This window comes from Melanotaenia boesemani, chromosome 1 (genome assembly GCF_017639745.1).
Source record: "Melanotaenia boesemani isolate fMelBoe1 chromosome 1, fMelBoe1.pri, whole genome shotgun sequence".
Lineage (NCBI taxonomy): Eukaryota > Metazoa > Chordata > Actinopteri > Atheriniformes > Melanotaeniidae > Melanotaenia > Melanotaenia boesemani.
Genome location: NC_055682.1, coordinates 35,261,182 through 35,273,687, shown reverse-complemented (window position 1 = coordinate 35,273,687; position 12,506 = coordinate 35,261,182). Strand labels below are relative to the sequence as shown.

Genomic DNA, 12,506 nt, shown 5'->3' with positions numbered 1-12,506 from the left:
GACCCGGGTTCGATTCCCAGCCAATGCATAGTGTGTTCTCTTTGAGGAGCCATGGCAACATTCTGACCGTCCTAATAGAAATACTGTCCTGAACCCCCTTAAGAAAGGGCCCATCCAATAGTGAAACCTAGGTGGGCTGTTTTCCAATGGCCAAGCCTGTATGTTGTCAAACAGCTGGCGTTTCAGGGGCACTGTGTGTTTGTCATCCAATAAATACAACTAACCCCTCTGTGTCTTCTTGCGCTTTATCAAAGCTGCCAGGAAAAGATATTAATGAGAAAGGTGGAGATGAGACAGGCATGGGTCAGAAGCGCAAAGCTTTGCTGTGGCTTACAGCACAGGATGAGTGACTAGATGGAAGGGCTCACCGGGGGCAAACCAAAATCGGACGTTTTGGCGTGGGACCCAAGCACTGAAACTCAAACGCAGGGTTTCTCATAGCCCCCAGACGAGGAATCCAAGATGGCAGCAGTTGGCCAACGTACGCATTTGACATTTAGGGACTAAAAAAAAATGGACGTCTTTGGACGAGAAACTTTACGGACAACGATTCTACACGAATTTTGTTTTACTATAAAGACATGCTTTGGTGAACGAGCCCCATCTATGTGATGCATTGAGGAATGACATTTGTCTTTGTCAGCCAATGTGGTACGGAGTTTTGGCATGCTATGTTTTTCAAAGCACAATAGAGCTTAATCTGATGGATAAAGTGTAGTAAGCTCTTGTCTGAAAAGATGGCCTTAATCTGTTTGCTCAATTGTGCTATTGGAATTTCAGCTCTTTGCGCCAAGCTTGAGCTGTTACACATGAGTGTCGTGTTGATTCCTAGTGTCGTGTTGATTCCTAGACAGAGCTAATTAAGATTTCCAGTTTTGTCATGGTGCTGAAAAGCAGCAGAAGTCCACTTTGGGGTGGTTGCCGGCCAGTTGCAGAACCAGACTGGGCTCACCAGATTCCATGACCAGATATCAAAGCGAGGTTGCGGCAGTGAGAGTGCCGAAACCTAACCACTCGACCATGAGGGAGCCGCTCTTTCTGTGTAGCAAGTGGGATTCCCTCTTGTGGTTATAGCTCCTTAAGGTGGACAACAAGACTCACAGTGAGGTGGAGGCTTTAATATAAGCCCGTATGGGTTTTCTGCCTCTCCCTGCACTTGTACTGTTTTTATATAAATACTTTTTGTATTATGTCTTTTAACATGTGCCAAATAAATAAATAAATAAATAAAATAAATAAATAGTGCCTTACACTGGCTATATGCTAACATGTTAGTGATCTCACGTGAATTCTGTGCGGGCCAAATACCGATCCAAGCAAGCACGGCCTGTACGCTTGGGGAAACCAAGCCGAATTCAGGAAATGCAAGAATGAAACGCCTGCGTGTGAATGAGGAACAAGCAAAAGTTCCCTGACCGGGAATCGAACCCGGGCCTTGGCGGTGAAAACGCCAAATCCTAGCCACTAGACCATCAGGGAAAGCCTTCCCAGCATTCTCTGCATGTACACAGCTACTCTCATCCCAATGGCTCCCTCAGCGGTAACCTGTTGGTGGGGCATTTCTGCCTATATATTCTCAAAAGGAAGTTCACACTTGGAGGGTCCTTAAGGGAACACTGACTCACTCAACCACTGTGGTGCTCCTTCAAATTCTAGTCCACTGTGAGTTGGTTACTGTCTTCACCACATGTTTTGCTCACAAGATCTTATGTGTGAGTGTTAGTCAAAATGGCTGGGGAGGATAGTCAAGGCTGTGTTGTAGGTGCTCTTCCCTGGATCCCGGCTTCTTTCATGTTCTGTTGTTAAATTTCCTTTTCTTTTCTTCCTTGCTGTGTTATATTTTCCTCTGCTTTCTTCTGTTATCTTCAGTTATGTTCTACCCTTGTGTGTTCCATTCTATTTCAACTAGATGAGTGACTAGATGGAAGGGCTCACCGGCGGGAAACCAAAATCTGACGTTTTGGCGTGGGACCCAAGCACTGAAACTCAACGCAGTGTTTCTCATAGATATTTTGGCAGCCGTTAGTGCTTGCTAAAAGGTGAAATGGGTCCTATTCTCAGGTCTTTTGCCACTGTTTCCAGTGGGCTTAGTTCTTAAGGTTGGGCAGTATGATTTCCACGTGAGTGCCCAGTTTGTTGCTGAGTGATAAATCCAATTTAGTTTGCAATGTCAGACCTTCCACTGATTTTAAATAGCCCAGTTGCATTGAGAATTGTGTATTTGCCACGCTTGCTAACCCAACATGAAATGCAGCCACTTGTCGCCTCCAGGTGTCTTTTATGCAGGCATTGGTGGTATAGTGGAGAGCATAGCTGCTTGCCAAGCAGTTGACCCGGGTTCGATTCCCGGCCAATGCATAGGGTGTTCCCTTTGAGGAGTCATGGCAACATTCCAATGGAAATACTGTCCTGAACCCCCTTAAGAAAGGGCCCATCCAATAGTGAAACCTAGGTGGGCTGTTTTCCATTGGCCAAGCCTGTATGTTGTCAAACAGCTGGCATTTCAGGGGCACTGCGTGTTTGTCATCCAATAAATACAACTAACCCCTCTGTGTCTTCTTGCGCTTTATCAAAGCTGCCAGGAAAAGACATTAATGAGAAAGGTGGAGATGAGACAGGCATGGGTCAGAAGCGCAAAGCTTTGCTGTGGCTTACAGCACAGGATGAGTGACTAGATGGAAGGGCTCACCGGGGGCAAACCAAAATCGGACGTTTTGGCGTGTCACCCAAGCACTGAAACTCAAACGCAGGGTTTCTCATAGCCCCCAGACGAGGAATCCAAGATGGCAGCAGTTGCCACAGTTGGCCAACGTACGCATTTGACATTTAGGGACTAAAAAAAATGGACGTCTTTGGACGAGAAACTTTACGGACAACGATTCTACACGAATTTTGTTTTACTATAAAGACATGCTTTGGTGAACGAGCCCCATCTATGTGATGCGTTGAGGAATGACATTTGTCTTTGTCAGCCAATGTGGTACGGAGTTTTGGCATGCTATGTTTTTCAAAGCACAATAGAGCTTAATCTGATGGATAAAGTGTAGTAAGCTCTTGTCTGAAAAGATGGCCTTAATCTGTTTGCTCAATTGTGCTATTGGAATTTCAGCTCTTTGCGCCAAGCTTGAGCTGTTACACATGAGTGTCGTGTTGATTCCTAGACAGAGCTAATTAAGATTTCCAGTTTTGTCATGGTGCTGAAAAGCAGCAGAAGTCCACTTTGGGGTGGTTGCCGGCCAGTTGCAGAACCAGACTGGGCTCACCAGATTCCATGACCAGATATCAAAGCGAGGTTGCGGCAGTGAGAGTGCCGAAACCTAACCACTAGACCATGAGGGAGCCGCTCTTTCTGTGTAGCAAGTGGGATTCCCTCTTGTGGTTATAGCTCCTTAAGGTGGACAACAAGACTCACAGTGAGGTGGAGGCTTTAATATAAGCCTGTATGGGTTTTCTGCCTCTCCCTGCACTTGTACTGTTTTTATATAAATACTTTTTGTATTATGTCTTTTAACATGTGCCAAATAAATAAATAAATAAATAAATAAAATAAATAAATAGTGCCTTACACTGGCTATATGCTAACATGTTAGTGATCTCACGTGAATTCTGTGCGGGCCAAATACCGATCCAAGCAAGCACGGCCTGTACGCTTGGGGAAACCAAGCCGAATTCAGGAAATGCAAGAATGAAACGCCTGCGTGTGAATGAGGAACAAGCAAAAGTTCCCTGACCGGGAATCGAACCCGGGCCGTGGCGGTGAAAACGCCAAATCCTAGCCACTAGACCATCAGGGAAAGCCTTCCCAGCATTCTCTGCATGTACACAGCTACTCTCATCCCAATGGCTCCCTCAGCGGTAACCTGTTGGTGGGGCATTTCTGCCTATATATTCTCAAAAGGAAGTTCACACTTGGAGGGTCCTTAAGGGAACACTGACTCACTCAACCACTGTGGTGCTCCTTCAAATTCTAGTCCACTGTGAGTTGGTTACTGTCTTCACCACATGTTTTGCTCACAAGATCTTATGTGTGAGTGTTAGTCAAAATGGCTGGGGAGGATAGTCAAGGCTGTGTTGTAGGTGCTCTTCCCTGGATCCCGGCTTCTTTCATGTTCTGTTGTTAAATTTCCTTTTCTTTTCTTCCTTGCTGTGTTATATTCTCCTCTGCTTTCTTCTGTTATCTTCAGTTATGTTCTACCCTTGTGTGTTCCATTCTATTTCAACTAGATGAGTGACTAGATGGAAGGGCTCACCGGCGGGAAACCAAATTCTGACGTTTTGGCGTGGGACCCAAGCACTGAAACTCAACGCAGTGTTTCTCATAGATATTTTGGCAGCCGTTAGTGCTTGCTAAAAGGTGAAATGGGTCCTATTCTCAGGTCTTTTGCCACTGTTTCCAGTGGGCTTAGTTCTTAAGGTTGGGCAGTATGATTTCCACGTGAGTGCCCAGTTTGTTGCTGAGTGATAAATCCAATTTAGTTTGCAATGTCAGACCTTCCACTGATTTTAAATAGCCCAGTTGCATTGAGAATTGTGTATTTGCCACGCTTGCTAACCCAACATGAAATGCAGCCACTTGTCGCCTCCAGGTGTCTTTTATGCAGGCATTGGTGGTATAGTGGAGAGCATAGCTGCTTGCCAAGCAGTTGACCCGGGTTCGATTCCCGGCCAATGCATAGGGTGTTCCCTTTGAGGAGTCATGGCAACATTCCAATGGAAATACTGTCCTGAACCCCCTTAAGAAAGGGCCCATCCAATAGTGAAACCTAGGTGGGCTGTTTTCCATTGGCCAAGCCTGTATGTTGTCAAACAGCTGGCGTTTCAGGGGCACTGTGTGTTTGTCATCCAATAAATACAACTAACCCCTCTGTGTCTTCTTGCGCTTTATCAAAGCTGCCAGGAAAAGACATTAATGAGAAAGGTGGAGATGAGACAGGCATGGGTCAGAAGCGCAAAGCTTTGCTGTGGCTTACAGCACAGGATGAGTGACTAGATGGAAGGGCTCACCGGGGGCAAACCAAAATCGGACGTTTTGGCGTGTCACCCAAGCACTGAAACTCAAACGCAGGGTTTCTCATAGCCCCCAGACGAGGAATCCAAGATGGCAGCAGTTGCCACAGTTGGCCAACGTACGCATTTGACATTTAGGGACTAAAAAAAATGGACGTCTTTGGACGAGAAACTTTACGGACAACGATTCTACGCGAATTTTGTTTTACTATAAAGACATGCTTTGGTGAACGAGCCCCATCTATGTGATGCGTTGAGGAATGACATTTGTCTTTGTCAGCCGATGTGGTACGGAGTTTTGGCATGCTATGTTTTTCAAAGCACAATAGAGCTTAATCTGATGGATAAAGTGTAGTAAGCTCTTGTCTGAAAAGATGGCCTTAATCTGTTTGCTCAATTGTGCTATTGGAATTTCAGCTCTTTGCGCCAAGCTTGAGCTGTTACACATGAGTGTCGTGTTGATTCCTAGACAGAGCTAATTAAGATTTCCAGTTTTGTCATGGTGCTGAAAAGCAGCAGAAGTCCACTTTGGGGTGGTTGCCGGCCAGTTGCAGAACCAGACTGGGCTCACCAGATTCCATGACCAGATATCAAAGCGAGGTTGCGGCAGTGAGAGTGCCGAAACCTAACCACTAGACCATGAGGGAGCCGCTCTTTCTGTGTAGCAAGTGGGATTCCCTCTTGTGGTTATAGCTCCTTAAGGTGGACAACAAGACTCACAGTGAGGTGGAGGCTTTAATATAAGCCCGTATGGGTTTTCTGCCTCTCCCTGCACTTGTACTGTTTTTATATAAATACTTTTTGTATTATGTCTTTTAACATGTGCCAAATAAATAAATAAATAAATAAATAAAATAAATAAATAGTGCCTTACACTGGCTATATGCTAACATGTTAGTGATCTCACGTGAATTCTGTGCGGGCCAAATACCGATCCAAGCAAGCACGGCCTGTACGCTTGGGGAAACCAAGCCGAATTCAGGAAATGCAAGAATGAAACGCCTGCGTGTGAATGAGGAACAAGCAAAAGTTCCCTGACCGGGAATCGAACCCGGGCCGTGGCGGTGAAAACGCCAAATCCTAGCCACTAGACCATCAGGGAAAGCCTTCCCAGCATTCTCTGCATGTACACAGCTACTCTCATCCCAATGGCTCCCTCAGCGGTAACCTGTTGGTGGGGCATTTCTGCCTATATATTCTCAAAAGGAAGTTCACACTTGGAGGGTCCTTAAGGGAACACTGACTCACTCAACCACTGTGGTGCTCCTTCAAATTCTAGTCCACTGTGAGTTGGTTACTGTCTTCACCACATGTTTTGCTCACAAGATCTTATGTGTGAGTGTTAGTCAAAATGGCTGGGGAGGATAGTCAAGGCTGTGTTGTAGGTGCTCTTCCCTGGATCCCGGCTTCTTTCATGTTCTGTTGTTAAATTTCCTTTTCTTTTCTTCCTTGCTGTGTTATATTCTCCTCTGCTTTCTTCTGTTATCTTCAGTTATGTTCTACCCTTGTGTGTTCCATTCTATTTCAACTAGATGAGTGACTAGATGGAAGGGCTCACCGGCGGGAAACCAAATTCTGACGTTTTGGCGTGGGACCCAAGCACTGAAACTCAACGCAGTGTTTCTCATAGATATTTTGGCAGCCGTTAGTGCTTGCTAAAAGGTGAAATGGGTCCTATTCTCAGGTCTTTTGCCACTGTTTCCAGTGGGCTTAGTTCTTAAGGTTGGGCAGTATGATTTCCACGTGAGTGCCCAGTTTGTTGCTGAGTGATAAATCCAATTTAGTTTGCAATGTCAGACCTTCCACTGATTTTAAATAGCCCAGTTGCATTGAGAATTGTGTATTTGCCACGCTTGCTAACCCAACATGAAATGCAGCCACTTGTCGCCTCCAGGTGTCTTTTATGCAGGCATTGGTGGTATAGTGGAGAGCATAGCTGCTTGCCAAGCAGTTGACCCGGGTTCGATTCCCGGCCAATGCATAGGGTGTTCCCTTTGAGGAGTCATGGCAACATTCCAATGGAAATACTGTCCTGAACCCCCTTAAGAAAGGGCCCATCCAATAGTGAAACCTAGGTGGGCTGTTTTCCAATGGCCAAGCCTGTATGTTGTCAAACAGCTGGCGTTTCAGGGGCACTGTGTGTTTCTCATCCAATAAATACAACTAACCCCTCTGTGTCTTCTTGCGCTTTATCAAAGCTGCCAGGAAAAGACATTAATGAGAAAGGTGGAGATGAGACAGGCATGGGTCAGAAGCGCAAAGCTTTGCTGTGGCTTACAGCACAGGATGAGTGACTAGATGGAAGGGCTCACCGGGGGCAAACCAAAGTCGGACGTTTTGGCGTGGGACCCAAGCACTGAAACTCAAACGCAGGGTTTCTCATAGCCCCCAGACGAGGAATCCAAGATGGCAGCAGTTGCCACAGTTGGCCAACGTACGCATTTGACATTTAGGGACTAAAAAAAATGGACGTCTTTGGACGAGAAACTTTACGGACAACGATTCTACGCGAATTTTGTTTTACTATAAAGACATGCTTTGGTGAACGAGCCCCATCTATGTGATGCGTTGAGGAATGACATTTGTCTTTGTCAGCCGATGTGGTACGGAGTTTTGGCATGCTATGTTTTTCAAAGCACAATAGAGCTTAATCTGATGGATAAAGTGTAGTAAGCTCTTGTCTGAAAAGATGGCCTTAATCTGTTTGCTCAATTGTGCTATTGGAATTTCAGCTCTTTGCGCCAAGCTTGAGCTGTTACACATGAGTGTCGTGTTGATTCCTAGACAGAGCTAATTAAGATTTCCAGTTTTGTCATGGTGCTGAAAAGCAGCAGAAGTCCACTTTGGGGTGGTTGCCGGCCAGTTGCAGAACCAGACTGGGCTCACCAGATTCCATGACCAGATATCAAAGCGAGGTTGCGGCAGTGAGAGTGCCGAAACCTAACCACTAGACCATGAGGGAGCCGCTCTTTCTGTGTAGCAAGTGGGATTCCCTCTTGTGGTTATAGCTCCTTAAGGTGGACAACAAGACTCACAGTGAGGTGGAGGCTTTAATATAAGCCCGTATGGGTTTTCTGCCTCTCCCTGCACTTGTACTGTTTTTATATAAATACTTTTTGTATTATGTCTTTTAACATGTGCCAAATAAATAAATAAATAAATAAATAAAATAAATAAATAGTGCCTTACACTGGCTATATGCTAACATGTTAGTGATCTCACGTGAATTCTGTGCGGGCCAAATACCGATCCAAGCAAGCACGGCCTGTACGCTTGGGGAAACCAAGCCGAATTCAGGAAATGCAAGAATGAAACGCCTGCGTGTGAATGAGGAACAAGCAAAAGTTCCCTGACCGGGAATCGAACCCGGGCCGTGGCGGTGAAAACGCCAAATCCTAGCCACTAGACCATCAGGGAAAGCCTTCCCAGCATTCTCTGCATGTACACAGCTACTCTCATCCCAATGGCTCCCTCAGCGGTAACCTGTTGGTGGGGCATTTCTGCCTATATATTCTCAAAAGGAAGTTCACACTTGGAGGGTCCTTAAGGGAACACTGACTCACTCAACCACTGTGGTGCTCCTTCAAATTCTAGTCCACTGTGAGTTGGTTACTGTCTTCACCACATGTTTTGCTCACAAGATCTTATGTGTGAGTGTTAGTCAAAATGGCTGGGGAGGATAGTCAAGGCTGTGTTGTAGGTGCTCTTCCCTGGATCCCGGCTTCTTTCATGTTCTGTTGTTAAATTTCCTTTTCTTTTCTTCCTTGCTGTGTTATATTCTCCTCTGCTTTCTTCTGTTATCTTCAGTTATGTTCTACCCTTGTGTGTTCCATTCTATTTCAACTAGATGAGTGACTAGATGGAAGGGCTCACCGGCGGGAAACCAAATTCTGACGTTTTGGCGTGGGACCCAAGCACTGAAACTCAACGCAGTGTTTCTCATAGATATTTTGGCAGCCGTTGGTGCTTGCTAAAAGGTGAAATGGGTCCTATTCTCAGGTCTTTTGCCACTGTTTCCAGTGGGCTTAGTTTTTAATGTTGGGCAGTATGATTTCCACGTGAGTGCACAGTTTGTTGTTTAGTGGTAAATCCAATTTAGTTAGCAATGTCAGACTGGGAATTAAACTCAGGCTGCAGGATTATCTGTCAGTAGGAACACAGCTACTTTCATTCCAATGGTTCCCTCAGTGGTATTTGCTCATGGGGCATTTTTGCCTATATATTCTCAAAGTGAAATTCTCTCTTGGAGTGTCCTTAAGCCAATTCTGACTTACTCGGCCATTGTGGTGGTCCTTCAAATAGTATTTTGATGTGAGTTAACATAGTTATACACAAAGAAAACTTTTTTTATAAAAGGGTATTGTGCTGGTAGAAAATGACTAGGTACAAAGTTTTACTGCGGACCAAGCTCTGACACCGGTCACACAGGGGTGATACAGTTGAACGGCTTCTCCAAGTCCACAAAGCACATGTAGACTAGTTCAGCTTTAAGATACTTTGGGCGGACCTCATCCACCCCCAGGGCCCTTCCACCAAAGAGCTTTTTAACCACCTCAGCAATCTCAGCCCCAGAGATGGGAGTGCCAACACCAGGGTCCCCAGACTCTGCTTCCTCATCGGAAGACCTGTTGGTGGGATTGAGAAGGTCTTCGAAGTATTCCCTCCACCGCCTCACAACGTTCCGAGCCGAGGTCAGCAGCCCCCCATTCCCACTGTACACAGTGTTGATGGAGCACTGCTTCCCTTCCTGAAGCCACCGGGGTGGTGGACCATAATCTCCTTAAAGCCATCCAGAAGTCATTCTCATGGCCCCTCCAAACTCCCCCCCATGCCCGAGTTTTTTGCCTTAGATGACCGCCAAAGCTGCGTCCGCGTAGCCTGCTGTTACCCATCAGCTGCCTCTGGTGTCCCACAGGCCTAAAAGGCCTGATAGGACTCCTTCAGCTTGACGGCATCCCTTACTGCTGGTGTCCACCAACAAGTTTGGGGGTTACCGCCACGACAGGCACCAAAGACCTTACGGCCACAGCTCTGGGTGGCCGCCTCAACAACAGAAGCATGGAACTCAATGTCCCCCCCCCCTCACCTGGGACATGGTTGAAGCACTGCTGGAGATGGGAGTTGTAACTCTTTCTGACAGGGGACTCCGCCAGAAGTTCCCAGCAGACCCTCACAACACGCTTGGATCTGCCAGGCCTGACTGGCATCTTCCCCCACCATCTGAGCCAACTCACTCAAGTGTCCAAGACATGCGGCCACAAGTCCAACGATACGAATACAAAGTCGATCAGCCTGCAGCCTAGAGTGCCAAGCCTATATATATATATATATATGTATATATATATATATATATATATATATATATATATATATATTTATTTATATTTATTTTATATTATTTATATATATATATATATGTATATATATATATATATATATATATATATATACAGTATATATATATATAAGTCACAACTCAAAACGTCATATTTTGATGATGCATTTGGCCCTATTTTCATGGGTCAATGGGTCTGAAAAAACACAAAACCATAGCTAAAGCTGCAAGCAGCGATGAAAGCCCTCGCATCTCTGGCGCTAATATGGCATATTGTACCACCCCATCAGCCGGCAACCTCTCACCCATAGCACGCACCCTGTCACCTGCAGCCATATGCCCATTCTTCTAGAGGTTTCCTGCATTAAGGGTGTTTGTCCTCATTAGAGGATCAACTGGCACTCAGTCTGACCAGTGATGACATCTGAAGCTTTCCTGACCTAGTTTCTAACTCTTTCTAATGCTTACAAACGTGATCATGTTTTTATCAAGAGGGAAATTCCATTTGGCAACTAGGTGGCACTATAGCCGTTTTTAATGTACAAACATGTTCAGGTTGGACATCTAAAGAGAACAGGAAAATATCACCTCCATTGGTCAACTGACGGCAGAGCTAGAGCCACTTTCTGTTTCATGGCGAATGATATAACCATCACAGGAAGCCATTTTGATCATGCTGCAAGAAGTCAGTCATATTTTCAATCACAAGTTCATGAAGGATGATATTAATAAGTGTGAATTGGTTTTGCAGGTATTAAAGGGTTAAAATGATGGGACTTCCTGTTCCCAGGGGGCAGGGCTATATCATTGACAATATATGGAAATAAAGAGGCATTTTTGTATATCCTGGCACGTTATAATAATATGCCGAATTTCATCCATGTCAGGAAAAGCAGTGGTTGGGGCTGATAGATTAAATAATTATAGGGGGCACTATAGAGCCATATTTCCAGCATATTTCAATTTGAGTCAGTTTCAGGCCTGACTACTGTTCTCCCTGCTGGGTTTGGTGGAGATCAAGAGTACATTGGGTCAGTTACAAGTACTTCTTACAAGTCTCAGACACCATTCGCCATGGTTATGCTTGGCGAAGGAACTTGACTCTTTTTTTACTGTAGTCTCGGCATGCAGCATTGAGCAATGTCCAGATAACAACATCTGGACATGTAGATGTGGTCGCCATGAAACTGAAGTGAAACGTGCAGTTTGGTGCAGATCGAGTGCTGTATGTCAGAAATAATGGATTTGGTGCTTGATGGAGAAAAGTCAAAAATTGATAAGGCGCCACCGCTGAATGCCACCTCCTATTAGAAAATTGTGTGAGTGGAGTGTTCAGACCAATTTTGAGGCCAGCACGATCAAATCTCTAGGAGGAGACTGTTTAAATGCAAGGCAAAGAAACATGCAAAAGTGACCCCAACAACAACACGTTTTTCAAAATGGCTGACTTACTGTTGAAGTTATTATATAGGTCCAAGAGGCTTTTTTGTACATCCTTCCAAGTTCTATCAATATGCCGATCAATGTAGTGGGTGGTTGTGATCAATTAAATATTTTTAGGGGGTGCTATAGAGCCATATTGCAATTTTTCCAGCATATGTCAATGTGGCTGAGTTCCCGGCCTGACCGCGCTCCTCCCTGGCGAGTTTGGTGGAGATCAACGGTACAATGGGTCAGTTACAAGTACTTCCTGTGTCATTGCGTTGCACCACTATTCGCCATGGTTACGTTTGGCGAAGGAACTTGAGTTTTTCATTGTGGTGTCATGAAAGGGTTTGACCTGTTGTGAAGCAGTTTCAAGTGTGTAAGTTTCATTCCTGAGGAGAAGGACCCCGGCGTCGTACAAAAAGCACCTCCTGTTGTAAGTGGGTGGGGCTTAGGGCTAGACTGGAATTGGTCATATGGATCTGTTCAGGGTCAGACCCTGATTAATCTCTGCAAGGCTGATGGGGATTGAATGAGAATTGAGGGATTTATACTGATTTATGATGTCATAGCGTCTTATCGAAGATTGCCATGGCGCCACACTTTCGCCCTGCAGCGTAGAGCAACAGTTTTCACTGGATATCATCACCAACTTGTTTTCTACTGTCTGACACAGTTTGGACCAGATTGTGTCCAAAACGTCAGAGAAGTGGGTTTTCGAGTAAAAACCACTTCCAGG

At 45.3% G+C, this 12,506-nt stretch overlaps 1 protein-coding gene and 7 non-coding genes across 9 annotated transcripts in view; 4 read left to right on the top strand and 4 right to left on the bottom strand.

The window, feature by feature from the left end:
* Window positions 1-12,506, top strand: part of cep89 (centrosomal protein 89) — an 81,761-nt gene that overhangs the window by 13,063 nt on the left and 56,192 nt on the right. The window lies entirely within an intron of this gene.
* Window positions 1,408-1,479, bottom strand: trnae-uuc. The gene has a single exon. It is a non-coding gene; the product is annotated as a tRNA-Glu (tRNA).
* Window positions 2,287-2,358, top strand: trnag-gcc. The gene has a single exon. It is a non-coding gene; the product is annotated as a tRNA-Gly (tRNA).
* On the bottom strand, window positions 3,723-3,794 carry trnae-uuc. Its single transcript has one exon. It is a non-coding gene; the product is annotated as a tRNA-Glu (tRNA).
* trnag-gcc lies at window positions 4,602-4,673 on the top strand. Its single transcript has one exon. It is a non-coding gene; the product is annotated as a tRNA-Gly (tRNA).
* Window positions 6,038-6,109, bottom strand: trnae-uuc. Its single transcript has one exon. It is a non-coding gene; the product is annotated as a tRNA-Glu (tRNA).
* trnag-gcc lies at window positions 6,917-6,988 on the top strand. Its single transcript has one exon. It is a non-coding gene; the product is annotated as a tRNA-Gly (tRNA).
* On the bottom strand, window positions 8,353-8,424 carry trnae-uuc. The gene has a single exon. It is a non-coding gene; the product is annotated as a tRNA-Glu (tRNA).